Here is a 10,776-nt window from a genome sequence, read left to right as displayed (position 1 = left end):
CTTGGCCATCATCACACCACTCCAGAAATGCGAATCCCCAGGTTTCCAATGAACTTGAGAAATGGCATTGGATCCCGCATATTTGTTGCGAATGATTTCCTGCCATACTCCATTCTCAGTGAGTAGTTTGTAAACCCACTCGCTGAGAAGAGCAATGTTTTTAATCTCAAGGTCTTGGATTCCCAGCCCCCCTTGACTTTTAAGTCTGCATAATATGCTCCACCTAGCCAGTCGATATTTCTTGGATTCGTTATCGCATTGCCAAAGAAATCTGGATCTAAAGTAGTCTAGTCGCTCGAGAACCCCTTTCGGTAAGTGGAAGAATGACAACATATATAAAACCATGTTGCTTAGAACTAAATTGATCAAGATCAATCGTCCCCGTAAGACAAGAGCTTGGCCTTCCAACTAGCTAAGTGTTTCTCAAGTCTCTCTTCCACATGCTTCCACTCAGCGACAGTTAAGCGCCGGTAGTGTATGGGAATACCCAGATATCGAATCAGAAACTGCCCGAGCCGGCATCCAAAAATGTCAGCATACTCAGGTGCTGATTCTGCAGCATCGCCAAAGCAAAAAAGTTCGCTCTTATGAAAATTATTTTTGAGACCAGAAAGTTCCTCAAAAGCACATAAGAGCAACTTGAGATTTCTTGCCTTATCTAGATCATGATCCATGAATAGAATAGTGTCATCCGCATATTGTAGAATAGATAGACCATCTTCTACCAAGTGTGGAATGACACCACTAATTTGACCGTCCAGCTTAGTCCGCTCAACAAGGATAGCTAGCATGTCGGCCACAATGTTAAACAAAATAGGAGAAGCGGGATCCCCTTGACGAAGCCCCTTCCTTGTCTGAAAATAGTTGGCAACATCATCATTAACTTTTATGGTCACACTGCCTCCAGAGACAAAGCTCTCTACCCAACGACATCATTTTTGTGAAAAACCCTTCATGCGCAAAGTTTGCAACAGAAAGGGCCACTTAACCTTATCGCAGGTCTTTTCAAAATCTATTTTAAGAATGACATCATTTAAATTTTTTTGGTGAAGCTCATGTACAGTTTCGTGCAAGTCGACCACTCCATCTAATATGTTGCGACCTTGCATAAATGCTGTTTGAGTGGGTTTTACGACATGGTCAGCCACCCCGTTCAACCGATTAGTTGCGACCTTCGTAAAGATTTTAAAACTTACATTCAAAAGGCAAATCGGTCGATACTAGCCTCCTTAATCTTAGGCAATAGGATAATTTCCCCAAAGTTTAAACGAGAAATGTCAAGGTCTTCAGCATGCAGTTGGTTAAACAACTGAACCAAGACTGCCTTAATGATGTCCCAAAAATATCGATAGAACTCTGCGGGAAAGCCATCCGGACCCGGAGTCTTGTTGTGTTCCATTTGAAACACCGCGGTTCGAATTTCCTCCTGAGAGAACGGGGAGGTTAGGAATACATTTTCCGCTTCCGTAACTTGAGGAATGTCATGAGTAATGGATTCATCCAGCTAAAAATTTGATTAAGCTGAAGGTCCAAAAAGCTCTTTGTAATACTTAGTGATAAAAGTTCTAAGTGGTACGTCCCCCTCAATTCGGCCTTCCTCCTGGTCAAGGGCGAATATGCGTTTCTTTCTATGTCTGCCATTGGCAAGCATTTGAAAGTATTTCGTGTTATCATCACCTTGCACAAGTGAATCCGCCTTGCAACGTTGGTACCATTTCATCTCTTCCTCGCGTAGTATGCGGGCTATCTGCTCATTTAGATTGCTTTTTTGCTCAATCTCAACTGCAGACAGAGGCCTCACCTCCACTATTTTATCAAGGGAATCAATTAAGGTAGATAGTTGCAGTTTTTCTTTTTTGTAGATGCCAGCAGTATGCTTGGCCCATCCACGAAGGAATCGATGCAATGCGTGAATTCAATTATTCCATTGTTGAATGGGTGTGTTACCGCGAGGCAGACGCGCCCACACTTTCTTAACCAGGTCATGAAATCCCTCTCTAATGAGCCATCCCAATTCAAATTTAAATTGGTGACGGTTAGAACTTGGGATTGGTTGTCCAAAATCGACGAGCAATGGAGCGTGATCCGATAAGGCCTCAATTCTTTCTAATGCCCGAACCGAGGCTAGGGGATATTTATATTCCCAGTCGGTGGTAATTAGCACCCGGTCAAGTTTTTTAAAGGTTGGCACCGATCGATTATTGGCCCAGGTATACTGACGACCAGACATCGTGATCTCTCTCAGATCCAGACTGTCGATAACAGCATTAAAGAGGAAAGGCCACCTTGTATCAAACCGGACATTGTTTTTTTCCTACTGATATCGAAGGATATTAAACATGGGGTGGGGATTGTCTCGACAAGTATTAACAAGTTCTTTTATTATTATTTTTATGTAGGCATGGAGCCTGTGGAGAGAAGGGAAGGCAGGTAAGCTGGTGGATCCATCCATGGCAGGGAGCTGTTCACAGGATGAGGCATTGCTCTGCATCCACGTGGGCCTCCTGTGCGTCGAGGACGACCCAAGCCGGAGGCCGCTCATGTCGTCCGTCGTGTCCATTTTGGAAAATGGAAGCGCGTCGTCGCTGTCCCTCCCGACGCCGGTGCAGCCTGCTTTTATCGAAATGATGGGAGACAAGAGCCAGAGAAGCGATCTCGAGAACACCAGGAACACCATGGCCATGACAGTTCTGCAAGGCCGGTAGCACAGTAGTAACTGCAACTTTCTTCAGAAGGAAGCTGCACTGGTACTAGTATTTTTATTGGTGGAAACTCCAGATTTGTAGAGCATTTGTTACAGATATAAATGAAAGATGTATTTAGAGGAGTGTTCAGTTGATCAGCCTTGAAATAGATGGTAAGAATGTCTTGCTGAAATTGAAATATTTATCATGTTAGACTGAAAAATTATTCAGAAAAGTTGTGCATTACACATTCAAAGGTTCGGTGAAACGAGTAGATAAGCAGACGAACATAGTGATTATGTACATCCTAACTATACAGAGGCTGGGTGCTCATTGTGTTTGTATCCTCTTAAAGCTTCATTTTAAGTTAATAAAATCCACCCTTTATTGAAAAAAAGCAAAAAAACATAGATGCGTTCGAAGTCAACGACCTCAAATGTGATGGTTTAAGTCCATTAGATTTTGGGTGTCGCCGATAGTCACTTCGAGAGTGATCTGTCCCGGAGGTCGAGGTAGCTAGAGGTAGGTCGTAAGTGTGGGTCAGGATCAAGGGACTTTCATCGCCTCTAAGGTTCCGGCATACTGGATGTTGATTCCGCTCACCTTCAACCTTCTACGAAGACATTGGAGAGTCGGAATCTCTGGAAGAGAGTATCCACCAGCAGAGCGTAGTTACCAGCGAGGGTATGTGGTTAGAGCATCTCCAACACGCGTCGAATGCGCCGCGCGCAAAAAACAACTTTGCCGCGTGTCTATCGTCTGGTTTGACGCGGCGCGCGGCGCTCCAGCAGCGCGCAAAAATGCAGCACGCGCGTTTATTTTTATAACATTTTTGGAAACATAGATAAATATTAAGATAATAAAAAATGATACAAAGATATTTTACATCGGTGCAACTAGATAGATAGTTCGAAAGCATAGATAGATAGAACTACGGTGCAACTAGATAGAAACTACTACAGCATACATAGATAGAAACTACTCTAAGTCGCTACCATCATCATCATCCTCGTTGGTGTTGTCCGAGGTATCGAGCCATATGTCGTCCCAACGTTCATCGTCTGACGTGAAGATCGACCTCCCACCTGCTTCAACGATATTGCACTGCGCATTCGCCAATGCCTTCCGCCGACGCCGGTCCGCCCGCTCCGCGCGGCGCCTTGCCGTCCTCTCCGCACAGTAGGCACGCTCATCGGCGACGTCCTCCGGGTGGCGACGGCGCCACTCCGCCATGGCTCGCTCGTCCTCCTCGGCGATGAGGAGGCGGCAGCAGCGCCGAGCGTGGTCGGCACGGTCCATGTCGGTGATGAGACGCGGCGGAGGGGCGACGCGCTGCGCGTGAAGACATCCCGGAAGTTCATCTGCGACCGGGGCCTATCCAAGCGCCACGCCGCCGCGTCGTACGCGCGGGCCGCCTCGTACGCGCTCCGGAACGACCCGAGGCTGAGCCGGACGTCGCCAGACCGGATCTCGGCGGAGTACCAGCCGTTGGGGCGCTCGCGGACGCCGCGGTAGCCCGAAGAACCCCGGCGGCGCGGCGGCATGGTGGCGCGGAAAGCGACGAGGTTGCGAGGGGAGGGCGCGTGGGGAGCGCGGCATTTTATAGGCGCGCGCGAAGCGGTGCGCTAAATCTACCGCGCCGCGTGCCGCTTTCTCCCGCGCGCGCAAACGCTTCCCTCGCGCGGTAAGTTTCCGCCGCCGCTGGAGCGCGTGGAACCAGCCGGCGCACGCTAAAACCAAATTTTACCACACGGGCACGCCTTTTACCGCATCTGTTGGAGATGCTCTTAGAGTCATCTGAACAGTCCAAACTGACAGGTGTCTCGGACCAAATTAAGACTCAGAGGTACAGGCGCTATGTGCCGCCCGCAGCAACTCTAGTACACAGGGTCGCATGCAGGGTTCCGTTATTGGGCCGGCCCAGTAACCACGTGGTCGCTTCATGTTGGCGTCATCCATGTTTTTCCTTCACATTTATATTTTCGTTTCACTCAAAAACTATATTCTTGTTTTCTCTTCATATTTTAACTATTGTTCATATTTTGAAACATTCTAAATATATATTACAAAAACATTTCATGTAAAATTTTAAAAATATTAATCATGATTTTGAAAATGTTAAACGTGTATAAAGAATGTTAATCCTATGTATGAATTAGTATGTTCTTGACATTTAAAAAAGGTCACGCATTTAAAAATAATATGTGTATGACATCTAAAAAAAAACTGTTTATACAATGTTAAAAACATTGTGTAATTTAAATAAATTGTTTCGTACATTCAGAAAAATGTTTGTTACATTTTAAAAAATGCATGGGAAAAGATCCACCACAACACAACATTCAACCATGGGAAATGTTTTCCATTGTATTATTCTACTTTTATATTCAATAAAAAATTACAACTATGCATAATAAAATATATTAAGTCATATGTATGTTTAATTTTGGTCCTGATGTTATCAACCAATTCCCACATCAATGCGCGGGGTGTTCCCTAGTTTAACTAGAATGTGAGTGCAAATTTTCCGCGGTCCAGTTTCACCTCATCATTGTGCTAAGTTTCTTGCACATTGAATGTGACCGACAGATCGAACCTCCTAGATTTCTGTTTAGTGGCTTCTTGGCTGACTGTCGAGATAATATGTTTCGTCGAATAGATCTTTCTAATCCCACTGCAAAAAAGAAAAAGTTTCTGCAAAAAGGGTGTAATGTGCATATTTGTAAGCACTTGCGATTATAAGAGCATCTTCAACAACCGTGCTATATAAGCGCCGCGCTGGAAAATTTGCGTTTAACTGAACATTTTTTACATGAATTTGGTGCATGTTGTTTGTAGCTTTATAGCCTAGGTCAAATTGAACATTGTTGATGAGTTCGTCATATGATTCTTTCGAAGAAGAATTTGATATTGAAAAGGAGGAGGATCTTGCAAGGGTTAATTATCCGTTTGCCCTCAGTGGTGTCCGTGTGCTCAGTTTTGCCCTCAGATGCGAATTGTGCTTAGTTTTGCCCCTAGTCCGTGCGCACCGACTCGTTCCGTGAACTCTGTTGTCTCCGTCAGGTCAACGTTTTGACTCAGCCCTTACGGGTGGGACCAGGCGGCAGAGATGGCCAATTCTATTCAGACTGTTGCACGCATGGCTTGTGGGACCCAGCAGAGAGCCGTTGAGCAGAGAGCCGTTGCGGGTGTGTGCTATATAAGCGGGCGACACACAGCGGCGGTGACCACGGCGACAGAGAGCACGACGGTGACCACGGCGAGAGAGAGAGCACGGCGGTGGGAAGCTAGTTGTGGAGGGTGCGGCGGCGTTGAGATCCCCTTCGGCTCCGAGCTCCATGTCTTCCTCAAGCTCCTACGCCACCTTGTAGAGCCGGGCGCGTGTGGACATGCCTGTCTTCGTCTGTCCGCGGTGCTGGGCGGGCGTTGTTCGGAGGGTTTCTCACACACCGAGGAACCAAAATCGTCCGTTCTACGTGTGCAGCGAGAATGGGGTAAGAATCGGGGCAATTGCACCATTTTTGTGGTCGGGATCTTTGAGCAATGGGTTGATCTGTTTGGTGTTCATGCAGGTGACATGCTTCTTTCTTTAGGTCGATGCTCTGGCCAAGACTCTGATGAATGAACTGCAAGAAGAGCATGAAGAATGGTTGTGCATGCTGCCACGAACGGCAGTGGGGGCAACACGAGCTCTAGAAGAAGAGATGGAGGGCGAAGCACGTACTGACAGAGAGCTAGCTGTTGAGCTTAGGATGTTGAAGAAGAAGGTTAGGAAGCTTGAAGATCAAGCACTACCAATACCCATTTGCAAATACTTTTGGGCATTTGTAAGTATGGTAATCACATTGGTTGTAATGTTGAAAATGTATGGAAAGGCATGAATTATGGAGGAATTTGTAATCTTGAAATTGTATGAGAAATTCACCTAGTTTAAATGTTGGTCAAAGTTGTTTAAATGTTGAAAAAAAGAGAAGAAGTGACCAACATTTAAATATGTTGAAAAAAGGAGAAGAAATGAGGAATTCACAAACTTTTGATCAATGAAATGCAGCTCTCTACTCTGCCTTTCTGTCAAAAAAAGGTTGCTCTTGGGCCAAATTCAGAGCGTAGAGCCAAGTGCAAGCTAGACTAATGGGCCAACTATATCCAATTAGGCCCATTCGAGGGTTCTATTGCATGTTTTTCTGTTTTCTGTTCTGATTTAATTTAGGCAGTAAATCATAATGCTGAAACATTTTGTGGAAGCTAATTGAATTATTCCAGAGCCAAACAATTAAGGTTAGAATTTTTTGGAGCTGTTAAATATTTAATAGCAATTTAATTACTTCATGATTTAAATCAAAGACCAAAATGTCATGGAAAATGTGCCTCAGCTCTGGTAGAGGTTTACACCTGGTGCCAAAATAAATGAACATTTTTTAAGGGCATTACATTGAGAAAAAAATAATGCAGCTGGGGACTCGAACCCAGGACCGCATGGGTTTGTGGCATTTAGGGCTGCGCTGGTAACCGCTAGGACAGATGGAAAGACATTGACATGGGTAGGGAATGAAGGTATACATAGTGAGACCGTGAATGTTTGCACACGCGTGAGAGTGGTTTTCCTTTATTTTGTTTTTGGAGGGTTGGAAGGTTGAAAACGTATGTTTGCACTGCCACATGATTTTGGTTAGAGTGGCACTTGGTTTAGGATTTAAAGGGAATAAATTTGCATGTTAGTTCATGACTTGTTTTTTTCTGAATGAAAGAGAGGGCTTCTCACCCCCTCCGATTTTCATTAATGAAAACCACAAGTTCTCGAACTTCATGACTTGGTTTAGGAAAGAAATGATATGTTTGGGCACGGGCATTGTTTAACAGACATAATAAACTCTAATAACTTAGATAAGATGCAACACACTGTACCCTTACATTAAGCAATAATAATAAGTTCACGGACACATGATGAAACATGACACGCCACGACATAGAAAAGCAACAAAATAAAAATGAAACATGACGAGCTTGACTCCGGGCTTGAACATCTTCATCTTGACCTCCTTCTTCCACCTTGGCCGCGCGCCCCTTCAACACCGTCTTCATCTTCACACCTCCTCCTCCTCGTCGTAGGGAAGGGAGTGCATCTGGCCTGGAGTGGGGAAGATGCTCTCGTAGTTCGTGTAAATGTTGTACACGGTGAAGAAGATGGCCTCACAGCCGCACCAAAAGACTTGGCCGAGGAGCTCGCGCGCGTCAAACTGGTTGGTGAAGGTGACCGTGAGCACACTAGTAGAAAACGGAGCTTTAAACTGGTTTGTAAGGGCCTTTAGTGCCGGTTCTGTAGCCGGCACTAAAGTGTGGGCACTAAAAGCCCCCCCCTTTAGTACCAGTTCGGCACGAACCGGCACTAAAGGTCCACCATGTGGCGTGAGCTCGCGCCGTGGCATGGGGGACGATTGGTGTTACCAACCGGTACTAAAGATTTTTTTAATTTTTTTGAGAATTTTGGATTTTTTTAATTTTTAATTTTTTGAATTGAATTATTTGATGATTTAGTCTCTAATCACCCCTCTTAACTGCTCAAGTGTGGATCACTCATTCCAAATCGTCTAACTTCCCGGTCGGTCACCCATTCTCTCACTCTCCCAGCCTGAGCACGCTTAACTTCGGAGTTCTATTCCCCTACTTTCCCAGTCTGCACTTGTTGTTTTCCTGACAAATGTAAGTTGTCAATCCTATTAACCCTCAGCAGTTTAGCTTGAGCATTAGGTCACTCTCACCATTTGAGTTTGAACTATTATTCTAAAAAACATTAATTATTTAGTAACACTAATATTTCTTGAATAAGTTTGACCATAGTTTGACCATAGTTTGACCAGATTTGACCAAAATTCAAAAAATTGAAATAATTATTTAGTAACACTAATATTCTTGAATAATTACGTAGTAACATTAATACTTCTTGAATAAGTAGTTTGACCATAGTTTGACCAAAATTAAAAAACTGAAATTTGAGCATATCTTTTTTTCCTTTGGAATTTGAGGATTCTAAAAAATTGCAAACAGGTCATAGGTGGTCAAAAACGGATGCGGATTTTTGTGCTGAATTTTTTGATATATTATACATTTTTTTCCGACATCGTATGCAAAAGTTATAGCCATTTTACATTTTCCCTACACTTTTTGCAAAACATGTCCAAATTTAAGTTTTCAAATTTTCATAACTAGTAGGTGTAGTAATATAACTACCTCTCGAAGGATTTTATTTTCTGAAGTTTTTATCATTTTCTTTTGATTTTTTCAAAATTGAAATGGCGATACACCGGGGGGGTAGAGTTTGAAAATTGCCCTATAGTCCCGGTTTGTGTCTCCAACCAGGACTATAGGTCAGACCCCTTTAGTCCCGGTTCATGGCACGAACAGGTACTAAAGGTTAGCCCTTTAGTACCGGTTTGTGCCACGAACCGGTACTAAAGGTGATCATGGGGCCCCGGCCTGACGCCAGCCTGCCACCACCCCTTTAGCACTGGTTCGTGGCACGAACCGGTACTAAAGGTTCAACACGAACCGACATTAATGCATAGCCGTTCGAATCGGCACTAATGATGCCATTAGTACCGGGCCAAAATCAAACCGGGACTAATGTGTCTCACATTAGGTCCTTTTTCTACTAGTGGAAGTAGGAGGATGTCGCCATAGTCACGAACCTCGTTGAGGGTGAACATCCTAGGCGAGCCCCGTGGGAGGTGGGCATAGCCGGCTCTGAGGAAGGCGCGAGTGAGTTCGACGGAACCCCTCCACCTTGAAATAGCCCACACACGAAGCTCCCTCTCCACGAGCACGCCCGGTGGATAGCACAGCTCCGGCATGACAGGCGGACGGTTAAAGGTCGGCACGTTGAACTGCATATTTACTTGGTCTCGTTTGGGGAGGGCTCGATCGCTTGGGTGTTTGAAGTTGGAGAGAATGGATCGGATCTGGCTTGTGGGTGGGAGAGGAAGAAAGGCACCCCATTTATAGACCTGTGGGTGGGAGAGGAAGAGAGAAAGGATGAGAACGGTGCGGATGTGAATCCGGACGTGTGTGTGTGTATCCGTTACGTTTTGCACTCTTTCATTTTTGCATGAAAACGATGCATGGGACGCGTGCGTGCATCTGAATCACTGCATAGCTCTTTAACCGGGCGGTGCATTTGACTCGCTACCCTGAACCACTGCCGTAATGCCTAACTCTGAATCAATACGTGCATGGCCACCTAGCTCGCCTCGCTAGCCTAGCCCGCCTAGCGTGCCTCGCTGGCCTTGCTCGCATGCATGCACGTCCGTCTCCCACGCATGCAAACCCACATCGCCGCCTCCCATGCATGCAAGGCCTGGAAAGGCTGAGACAGGCTATTTACTGCGGTCTCAGGCCCAGGCAACGAGACGGCCCAATGGTCCATCCAACGCGTCCGGTATTTGTTTTTTTTTAAATCTCCCAGCCAATCACAGATTGCATCTCGCGGATCGCCCCCCTCCTCCCCGCAGATTCCTTCTAGAAGGGTTAGATCGACGACCCTTGATCGTCGCTAGGGTTAGATGGACGGTCCTTGTTCAACGCTAGGGTTAGCGGGGTTTGGGAGGTGTTTGGAGCAGTCAAAGTCATGTTTGACCAGATTTCAAATGAGCATAATAAATTAAATAAAAATCATAAAAATAAAAAACATGCGCACATAGTCTTTTTATGTCATATACTAACGATTTAAGTTGATAAACAAGGTTTACATACATTTAAACGATAAGTTCATGTGTATTGTGTGATATCTCGAGTATCTCAAACTCTCTTGTATGAAGTGAAGAGAAGTGTTTTGGGGAAATGTACATGAAAATTTCAAAAAACTCACCACAACTTCATTTTGGAGTGACTAAGAAGGATCCAGGCTTAGTTTTTCATTTTGATGTTTTACACTTGTTTAAATCTTGGTCAAAGTTAAGTTTGACCAGAATTTAAATGAGCAAAACAAATTAAAAAGAAATCAAAAAATGGAAAAACTAGCGCACATAGTCTGTATATATAGAATATATGTGTAGGAAAGTTATTTGGCTGATTTAGACAAGGTCGAAAAAAACCTTGC

General features: G+C 44.7%; 1 pseudogene; it reads left to right on the top strand.

The window, feature by feature from the left end:
* Positions 1 to 2,927, top strand: part of LOC125510347 — an 11,977-nt pseudogene extending 9,050 nt beyond the window's left edge.
* Positions 2,928 to 10,776: the final 7,849 nt, after the last annotated feature.

Source organism: Triticum urartu, chromosome 5, assembly GCF_003073215.2.
Source record: "Triticum urartu cultivar G1812 chromosome 5, Tu2.1, whole genome shotgun sequence".
Lineage (NCBI taxonomy): Eukaryota > Viridiplantae > Streptophyta > Magnoliopsida > Poales > Poaceae > Triticum > Triticum urartu.
This window is presented reverse-complemented; position numbering and strand designations above follow the sequence as displayed.